Genomic DNA, 10053 nt, shown 5'->3' on the forward strand with positions numbered 1-10053 from the left:
AGCTGAAAGGGTTGTCAAGCTGTGGAACATGCTGTGTGGTTAAGTGGTGGAGTCACCATCCCTGGAAGCATGCATAACTTATATACAACCCCTTTGCTTTCGCAGTTTAGATGCGGCACTTGGGGAGATGGTCTAGTGGTGGGCTCGGCAGTGCTGGGTTAGCAGTTGGACTCGATGATCTTTAACCCCTAAAGGTGCTTTCTGAGCTGCAGGATTCCGTGACTGCGTGCGAATCCCAGCACAGGGACCAGCATCAGGCACGCCCCCAAGGCCGTGCCGCAGTGCATCTGTGGTGCCACCAGGCGGCGCCAGCGAGGGCGGCTCTGCCTCCCCCGCTCCCCGCTGCTGCGGTGCCGCGCTCCGGACACCAGGCGGCGCCAGCGAGCGCTGGGCGGAAGCGGCGCCGGCGCGGCCGCGCCGCGTAGCCAGCCCCGACCGCATCCCGGTGCTCCACAGCCTCTGGATCGCCCTGCGCTCATCGGATCCTGGTGCTCCGCAGCCTCTGGACTGCCCTGCGCTCATCCCGCTGGGAGATCTGCGTTACTGCGGAGAACTAGCACGGACAGCTCGTGCCAGCACCCAGCGCGGGAGGTTAAATCACAGCTGACGCTGTTTCATCGCCCCCTCCGGAAAAGCTCCCTAGGCCAAGAGAGGAGGGGAAAGGAATGAAGCGCCTTGAGGCACAGGTTTCACGGTGCTCACATGGCTCAAGTACACTACAGGTACTTTTGCTGGACATCATTATGGGAAATAAATACAAACGCGTACATCCTGCTCTCTGAGGAGGAAGTACGCTGGGTTTTGTCCCACGCTAACAAGCTCCCGATAAAATGTACTCTGAGGCACTGGGGAGACCCTGCAGGAAGGCACCCTCAAGGCTATTCCATTCCTTCAGCAAGGCAGACCAAGTGTTACAGTGTTGAAGGCAGTTCTTACCCGGCCATTACTCTGAGATACTTAAATCAGTTTACTGTTACCATCTTCATCCCTCTCCCAGTTAAGAAGTTGAAAACCACCCATTTTTCTAGAACTTTTTTTCCCATGCACAGATGGAGACACGATGCGCAGGTTTTGCCATGGCATTGCTGAGAGTGGGATATCCTGAGAACCCAGGTACCTGAACTACTCCTGCTTGCAGTCGCCACCCTGTGTGTTTCCCCTCAGAAACCAAACTGAAGCAGGGAATTTAAAATGTGTTTTCCAGTTATTGGCTCCTGTGACACTGTGCAGACAATCCCTATGACTGCTGCTGATGGGGGAAACCACAGCCCTGGCCAGACACAGGACACGACAGCAAAGATCTCATCTGTCACCTACAGGCTGCAGAGTCTCAGCAGGACTTGGCCTGGTACTTGTGCTTTGTGCTCTTCTTCTTCATGGAGCTGGCACTCACAGTGGCTTTTCAAGGAAAGGGAAATACTCACAAATATGAATCAGTGCAGTAGGAATTGCAATGCTGCTTCTTTAACTGGCATGAGGGTCATGTTTCGTGATTTATTTCTGTACCAGAGGCCAAGGTTATATTTAAAGTGCCCTCTGTATGCTTGCTGGGGTTGAGGCAGGCAGATGAGCAGACACAGGTCTCAGAAGAACTGCTGATTTCAGAGTTGGTCCTGAGGATGAGCAGCAAGATACAAAAACGATTTTGTCAGTGAGCAATGCATTTACACAGATATATTGCATTTCCAATAGAGCAGGTGATGACTGCCCTGTGCAGACATGGACACAAGGGAATAACTGTGTGGGGAGATAGATTTTTGCCCGTGCAATGATTTGGGGAAAGGGCATTAGAATAACTTTGCAGCTCACCTGCCATCTCACCCCCAGCTTTTACTGTTGCCCAAGATGTCTATGAGAATTTTGGTAGGAAGAGACATGATGAAAAGCCATTGTGGTCCTGCATTTGTAATTCTGTGTCATGGTTTAATCCCAGCCAGTACTTCAGTCCCACAAAGCCACTCAATCACTCCTCTTCCCTGGTTAAAGGGGGAGAGCATCATAAGAGTAAAAGTGAGAAAACTCATGGGTTAAGAGAAAGACAGCTTAATAGGTAAAGCAAAAGCTCCACACACAAGCAAAGGAAAAGTAGGAATTCAGTCACTACTTCCCATGGGCAGGTGTTCAGCCACCCCCAAGAGAGCGGGTTACTTGGGAAGACGAACACCATCACTCTGAATGTGCTTCCCTTCTGCCTTTCCCCCTCACCTTTAATGCTGAGCATGACCCCATATGTTATGGGATATCCCTTGGGTCACTTAGGGTTGGCTGTCCTGGCTGTGTCCCCTCCCAGCTCCTTGTGCACCCCTAGGTCCCACTGCTGGGGTGAAGTGAGAGGCAGAAAAGGCCTTGACTCTGTGTAAGCCCTGTCAGCAATAACAAAAACATCCCTGTGTTATCAACACTATGTCCAGTACAAATCCAAAACACACTTCATGCCAGCTACTGAAGAGAAAAGTAAATCTACTCCAGCCAAAACCAGCACATCCTGGTTCTGTGAGAGAACCCAGTTATTAAAAAGGAAGTACAAGGAGGTCCCCTAACCACCATGTCCTCCTAACCAATCCTTTTCCTTTAGCACCCAAGAGAGACACGATCAAAAGTCCACATCTTCACCCAGGAAGGCTGCAAATAAAACCAAATGGGTTTTATTTATTTACCTCAAAATCTCATTTCATATAAGTGTACAGTATACTCATTCCAGATAAACACCTACACAGCATGAGAGACAGGTTTTCTTGGTGTCAGGCAATTAAACCTTTATCAAGGTTTAAGTTGAAACACCAGGTTACAAATCATTGTCATCAAACATTGCTGGAGGTTATGTTTGCCTGATTCTTTTCTACAGCTTACTATCCGTATCTTTCTGGAATATACTCTTTTAGATTTGTCAGAGAGTAACATAGAACTTGAATTCAGGTATATGAATGAGTCTTAAAATACTGGAAATAACATTGTGAGCTTTTGTTAAAGCTGCTTGTGCCTTCATTTATTGGCTGTTATATTCACTTGAACTTGTGTCATGTTATGGAGAAGTATGCACAGATATAAACCTGTCAGAGGTGTCACAGCCAACTGTTTTGGACTCCAGAGAACCTAAGGATCTGTCCTGTCAGCTGGATTGTGCACCTGTAACTGATACCCACCTGCCCAATTTATACATGTTGGGAAGGTGCCCAACGAGGAGCTGGGGCACCTGCCAGGTCACTGATTTCTGACTGTCACAGGCTGAGGTCTGTGAAATTTGACTTTGCTGTGCTACACAATTACTTAAATGCATTACCTGCCCTTTGAAGCAAACAAATCAAATTTGCTGCTGCTGCTGTACACTGTGTTCTACTGGGCACTGTGCCTTTTATTTATTCCAGCCTTATACCATCAAAGCTTTCATTGAAAGAAGATGTAAAATGGAAGGCAACAAACTGTCTGCATTAAGTGACATTTTACTATGCAGGTCATGCTGGATGGAGTCCAGTTTATCTCCTCTCTGTTGCTGAAAATCAGATCTTTTAGAAAGGAGAATATTTTGCATGGCTATATCAAACATTTTGAATGTAGTTCATGCAAATGTCAAGTGTTCCTATGTGGTCAATAAGTGATAAGCTATGTTTAAAATGCATCAGTTAAAAGACAATCTAAAGGTGCTGCTTTTCCAAAGGATCATGCAGGATTCAGAACATGCTGAACTCAGAAACAGGTACATCACGACTGGTGTGGGAAGTGCAGGCCAAGCAAAAAAGGGACAAGGTGCCTATGGAGAAGAAGAGGTATAAATCTTGCAGGAACAACAGCCAACTCCACTCACCTTTCACAGGATATTAATGCTAACCCTAGGGGCTGGCCTTGACTCCCCTGAAAAGAAGAACCAGGGCCTGTGTCTCTCCATGTCTCCTGTGTGCTAGAGTGCTGCTTTTCAGCCTCTGCAGAGGAACCCTGCAGAACAGCTGGGTTTCCCCCTCAGCTTACAGACACTGTGTGTGGAAAGGATGCTCCACTCCAGCTCTGCAGTTTGGACCCGGATGTACAGCAGCATTTTGGAAAAGGTGCACTCTAGCATCTCATTGGCTGTTCACACTGTGATTTAGGGTTAACAGCTGTTAAGACAGAAGCAGCACGTACATGTTGTTGTTTGTTGCAAGAGCATTAAAAACCAGACCTTGTAAATCTGCAAACAACAGTGGTGTTGGCAACACACTGTGCTCTGTGCAAGGGAGAACTCTGGCCAACCATAGCTGGAGCATGATGATCACAGGGAGGAAGGGAATCAGGGGCCAGAGAAGGGAGAGATTCAACAATTAGATGTGCTCTCACAAAGCATTTTGGCTGGTTCTGTGCTACAGGAAAAACCTTTTTCTTTGCGGCACCAAGCATAAAATATGTTTTTGCTTATTTCAATACATGGATCAAAAAGCATTGGAAAAACAGTCATTTCACAGGGGTGTAGAAAAAGGCAAGAAATTAAATACAGACTGGGAGCAACCTGAAACCCAAAATGAGAGAGAGGGAACAAAATCATGCACAGATGCCACTGTGCAAAGTGACTCACCTGAAACGCAAAAGGCTGAACAGCCCACAAGAGTCTTAAGGAGCAGAGATCAAAGGCACGTGGAGTCAGGACCCATGAGAACTTGTGAGGGAACACTTCTTTTTACTGAGGTTTTTCCATCTGATGGGATAACCTTACGTGTTTTCATTCAGGACTACAGCTGGGCCAGGCTCACCCAGGGTTAGAATACAGTAGGTGACACTGAATCAGGATGTGCCTATCTGCTCAAAATTACCATTTCCTTAGCTAGCTGCAAAAAACAGGTAGGGTCTGCCACCTCCTGTCACAGTAAAGCCAAGAATTAAGGCCATTCTTCATTTTCATTTTCATCAATATTTACTATCATTTCTTTCAGAACAATTATTTTTAAAATAGCCTTCTGAATTACCCTCCACTTGATTTTGAAAACATTAAATTACATTCCTAAAGATCATCCTAGGTAGTTAATCCTGCTCAGGTGGATTAAGCACAGTGTGACATTTAACAACATAACTACCATACCTCCACCCTGTGAACAAAGCTAAATGCAAATATTATTTCTTTCCTCTCCCTGTATTGAGTTGTCCTGAGAACTAAGCAGGTTTTTCCTTCAAATGCTGACAATAAAATTTGTGTTATTCAGCACAAATGTAGAGTTTTGGAATAATCAGAAATGGAAGAAGATGACAGCAGCAGATATTCTGCAAGTGCAGAATCACAGTACCCCAGATTCCCAGTGCCTGTAATGGGCCTGTACAAAAGGTAAAAGACAGAAAAAGGCAAAGCAGCTCAGATCACACACAAAGTATGTTTCTACATTACATTCTCATGCCAAAACCAAAGATTACATACATCTGAAGTTCCATTCAATGGAACATGATTTAGAATGGGACATGATTTAGAACTGGACGTGATTTAGAATGCATCCATCTTCCTGTGGACCCAGTGCCATCCATGCCAGGTCAACATGAGGATTCGCTAAAATTTCCGTATGCTATGGGTCAGGACCTGCAAGTTCCCAGGCTCACTTGTAAACATAAGATTTCATGAAATTGTTTGCATTTCAAAATTATGCTTGAGGATTCCATTTTGCATGTGGGCCCTGGTTTTTTTGGCTTTATACAAACATGTAATTTAATTTGAATATTGCTTCAGTTTTGGTCTTACAGAAGTGGCATGGATTTACAACACTGAATGCTTATTATCCTATTCTTATTTTCTCTTAAGATAAAACAGTAACCCTTTCCATAACAGCAGACAATGGTTGGAGTAACAACTGGTAAGCAAAGATGAGTAGGAAATAAAAAGGAAAAGGAAATAAAAGCTGCTAGTAAGTACAATAATGCCACAAACTGGGTCACACATGAGCTGTCTTCTGCACGATTTCTACTTTGAAGAATTTGTGCTGATTTCTGCCTTCAAACCCATGAATACAAAGTAGCAACTGCTTTCAGAAAGCACTCTCTTTTTCTGTGTCAGTTCTAGAAAAGCCTTTCTCTTGAGAGTTTCTCTTGAGAGTTCTTGAGAGAATGAAAAGCATGGCCAAGCAAGAAGCTACTGCTACACATCAGGCTTACCTAAAGAAACAAGTGTGAGAATCTCTTAAAGAATGCTTGTCAGCAATTACCTCACTTCACCAGCCCTATTTTCCAAGTCTGCCCCCAGAGACGCCAGCACTGCTGGGGCATCCGATGAGGCTCCCACAGGGCTGACGACAAACACCAGGCAAGTGCTCTCCATTCAGATCACTTTAGCACATCTCCCCTGAGCAGCATTTGTTTTCTTGAAGATGCTCAGTTCAGTTCTGCTAAAGGTGCCTTAAATCCCAGATGTCCATAGCAAATAAGGAAGCCAATCCAAATCAGAATGAATACATAACTGGAAAGCTTTGGAGAACAGCAGGAGATGTTCTTTATGTTAATGATGCTTCCAGGATTCTCCATCATTAATGGCTTTACATTCTTATTGATCCTAAATGCTGAATATGAGTTCGAAGGATAAATTATGTGATGCCCCAGACAGCTGAGATGTAAAACAAAAAATAAAAGAATGCAGACTGTGCAGCTAAGAGCTGTGCTTGCTTTCTCTTTTAATGGGGAACCACAAGTCACAAGAATTGTCTTGTGGTGGGGGGTGAAGCATAGACAAATGAGAAATAAACCCCCCATTCCTCGGGGCTGTTGGATAACACAGCCAATGTGAGCATGGCCAGCTCCTCCACCCCTCCGGACGCCTCTGCCAGCTCACCACCAAAAGGTGTATCCTTACTCATCTGCAAAAAAGCCTGGCAGGCAGCAAGCTTCCCTCTGAGCTCCGGGCTGCTGGGCAGTAAGGAACTGCACATGACCCAGCAGTGTTGGAAACGAGTGCCTTTAATACTGCAAGGCTGGTCTGAGTCCAGCAGGATACTTAATAGCATGGACTGATCTCTAAAGAAGAGTGGTTGCCAAGGAAACCACTTAAAAGCCTGCTTTAAAATATTTGCTACATATTCAAAAGCCACAATCATTTCCTGCTGTCAAATTACAACAGCTCTTCAGAAATCATTAGGAATATTCTTTAATCATCAAGGCAGAAATAGCCACGTGGTTATTCTCAGCAGGCAGACGACTGAATTCTGATCTGGAATATTATATTTGTAAAACCAAATCTATGATACTGAAACAAAATCAGCTGTGCTGCTGTGCAGCCATCCCAAAAATCAAATCTTTCATATTCAAATAATACAAAGTTATCATGCATGGCATCCTCATATTTTGAAGTATCACAACTTCTAACTTATGATACTTCCCAATAGAATCATACAATCATTTAGGTTGGAAAAGTTCAAGGAGAAATTCAATTTACACAGCTAACATGCTGTAATTGGAGAATGCCAAAGGCACAATGTGAAGGGATAGGAACATTCTGCTCTAACTCACTTTTCCCTGCACTTAAGAAGGCATATTCTTCACTAGGGGCACAAAAAGCTCAGCCAAATTTTTTGTTTTGTTTTGTTTTTGGTTTTGGTTTTGGTTTTTTTTTTGGGTTTGTTTTGGGTTTTTTTTTGTTTTTTGGGGGTTTTTTTTTTTTGTTGTTGTTTTTTTTGTTTTTTTTTTTTTGGTTTTTTTTTTTTGGTTTTTTTTTTTTTTTTTGTTTGTTTTTGTTTTTGTTTTTGGGGGGTTTTTTTTGTTTCCAAATAAACTGCTTGAATACTCCAAAGCCATTTGAAGTCAGGATAAACAATTCAACTATTTTCTTTTACTTTAGGAAACTCAGTGTGTTGGGTTAGTTAACTTTCTCATAGTAGTCCTAAGTGCTGTGGTTTCTGTTTGTAGCTGGAGTGGTGTTGAAAGCCTAACAGTGGTTTGGCTACTGCTGAGCAGTGATGGTAGTGCTCCAAATAAACTTCTTGAATACTCCAAAGCCATTTGAAGTCAGGATAAACAATTCAACTATTTTCTTTTACTTTAGGAAACTCAGTGTGTTGGGTTAGTTAACTTTCTCATAGTAGTCCTAAGTGCTGTGGTTTCTGTTTGTAGCTGGAGTGGTGTTGAAAGCCTAACAGTGGTTTGGCTACTGCTGAGCAGTGATGGTAGTGCTCACTGAGGAGGGGGAGTGACAGTGGCTTCACTAGGTCAACCCACCACACTGGGGATAACCAAGGAATGAAAGCTGACTTTGATTTGAATGACAACAGCCAATCCCCTAGGCATGCTCTTGATCTGACCTTCCCAGCACAGTGCTTAGATACAGGCATTTATTTTCCATCTTCACCAGGACAGAAGAAGCCATGTCATCTGAATTGAGAGGAATCCTGTGGATTCCCATGGATGTACATTTGACTCCTGCCTTCCCTGCCAGTGAGAACTGGTTCAAAACCTGCAGTTTGATCTGAGCAGGCCTGGGAATGTGCTTAACCTACACCACAGCCCTTCTGTTTCAGAACGCCTTCTGTCTCTGTGTAAACCATGAGTCCCAGATGAAGTAGAAACTTATTGAGTAGGATAATCAGAGGAAACGGGACCACCATATCCCAAAGTCTGAGCACAGAAGGTTTGTCACATCACCCATAAAAGTATAGAGCACAAGCTTGAGAATTAAATGTTGCACATCATTTGAGCAGTGCCAAAACCAATATTTTTTATTTCTTGTTTCTAAACAGAATGCCTATTAGCTTGCTTAGTCATGTTTCAGTGTTAACGCTGTGATTATTTATGCAAGGGCAACACCTGGCAAGAGTGCCAAAAAGCACATTTTCCTGGAAGAAAAAAGCTGCTTTCTACCCATACCCTGAGGACTGTGTGCAGCCCTTGTCAGCAGGGAGAAGCATGGCTGCTCCATCAGGGCTGGGGATAAGGGGGATGGTGAGGCAGGCAGGGACCTCCCTGACAGCTCCATGGCACCTAAGGAGAGCCAGGCCACTGGGGACAGCAACAGGGGGTCAGCTGCAGTCCAGGGACCACCAAGCCTGACCATAGAGACTAGCCAGCTTTGCGGTCAAGACAGAGGATCCGTCAGCCAGGGAAGCACAGGATCAGTGAGGTACAAGGCCAGGCATGGGCACACCCAGAGCATGGCTAAGGCAAGGGTCTGAACTTAAATTTGGCTCCCGATCCAAGGAAAAGAGATCCCCAATAAGCTTTCCTGCAGCCCTTTTCTCATCACCAATATCCACACTGAGAGCTGGAGTATCCAGAGCTTCCATGAGCACAGGCAGTCAAATGGCCATGGCAGGGGTGACACAGTATCTCACCTGATTTCTAAGGGCTGCCTTTGAAAAGCACTGTGAGAAATTACAGCTGTTGCCAGTTATTTGAATGTTGATGTTAAAATAGTGGCCACTCCACCATAGCCACAAGATGTTTTCTGGTCTCTTCTGACCTGCTAGGAGACATAGATTGTACAGACAGATAATAAGCCAGAAGTGTACCATAAGGAAAAATTTTTCTCTTATGAGGATAGAAAGCATGGTGTAAGAGTAAATTCTTCAACCTTTAGCATCATGTGCTGGTGAAAAGAGCATGGTGTTCAGAATCAGCTTGTCCTGCATTTATAGCTTGGTCTGAGATATGATACATGGAGATTACAATGGACATTGCTTTTCCCCCCACCCAGAATTCCAGCTGCTGTTTGTTCAGTTACAATGCTGGGCAGGACAGCACACAGACAACAAACCTGCCACTGCCCCCAGGAGTTTGGTTTGTTTTCCAGTCACACAAGACAGTCCAAGATTAAGGGTTTAGAATTTGAAGATGGAAGATGCAGGAAAGATGAGTGAAAAAAGGGAAGAGGCAGCAGAAGAGAAATAACCACAGAAAAATATGTGCAAATCATTAATAAACTTTAATAAAAAGGATAAAAAATAAAGTAGAATAGGAGGCAAGGGAGGGAAAGCTCAGGAATATCATGAAGCAGCAAAAACAGAGGCAGTAAGACAGAAGAGAGAGAGAACCTTGCAGGAGCAGAAATTCCTTGTTAGGAGAGCTGGAATCTAAGAATACTTAACTCATCCTTTAGGGGAAAAAAACTTGTGAGGGGAAAGTCCAAAT

Source organism: Onychostruthus taczanowskii, unplaced genomic scaffold (assembly GCF_017590055.1).
Source record: "Onychostruthus taczanowskii isolate IOZ18803 unplaced genomic scaffold, ASM1759005v1 scaffold38, whole genome shotgun sequence".
Classification (NCBI taxonomy): Eukaryota; Metazoa; Chordata; class Aves; order Passeriformes; family Passeridae; genus Onychostruthus; species Onychostruthus taczanowskii.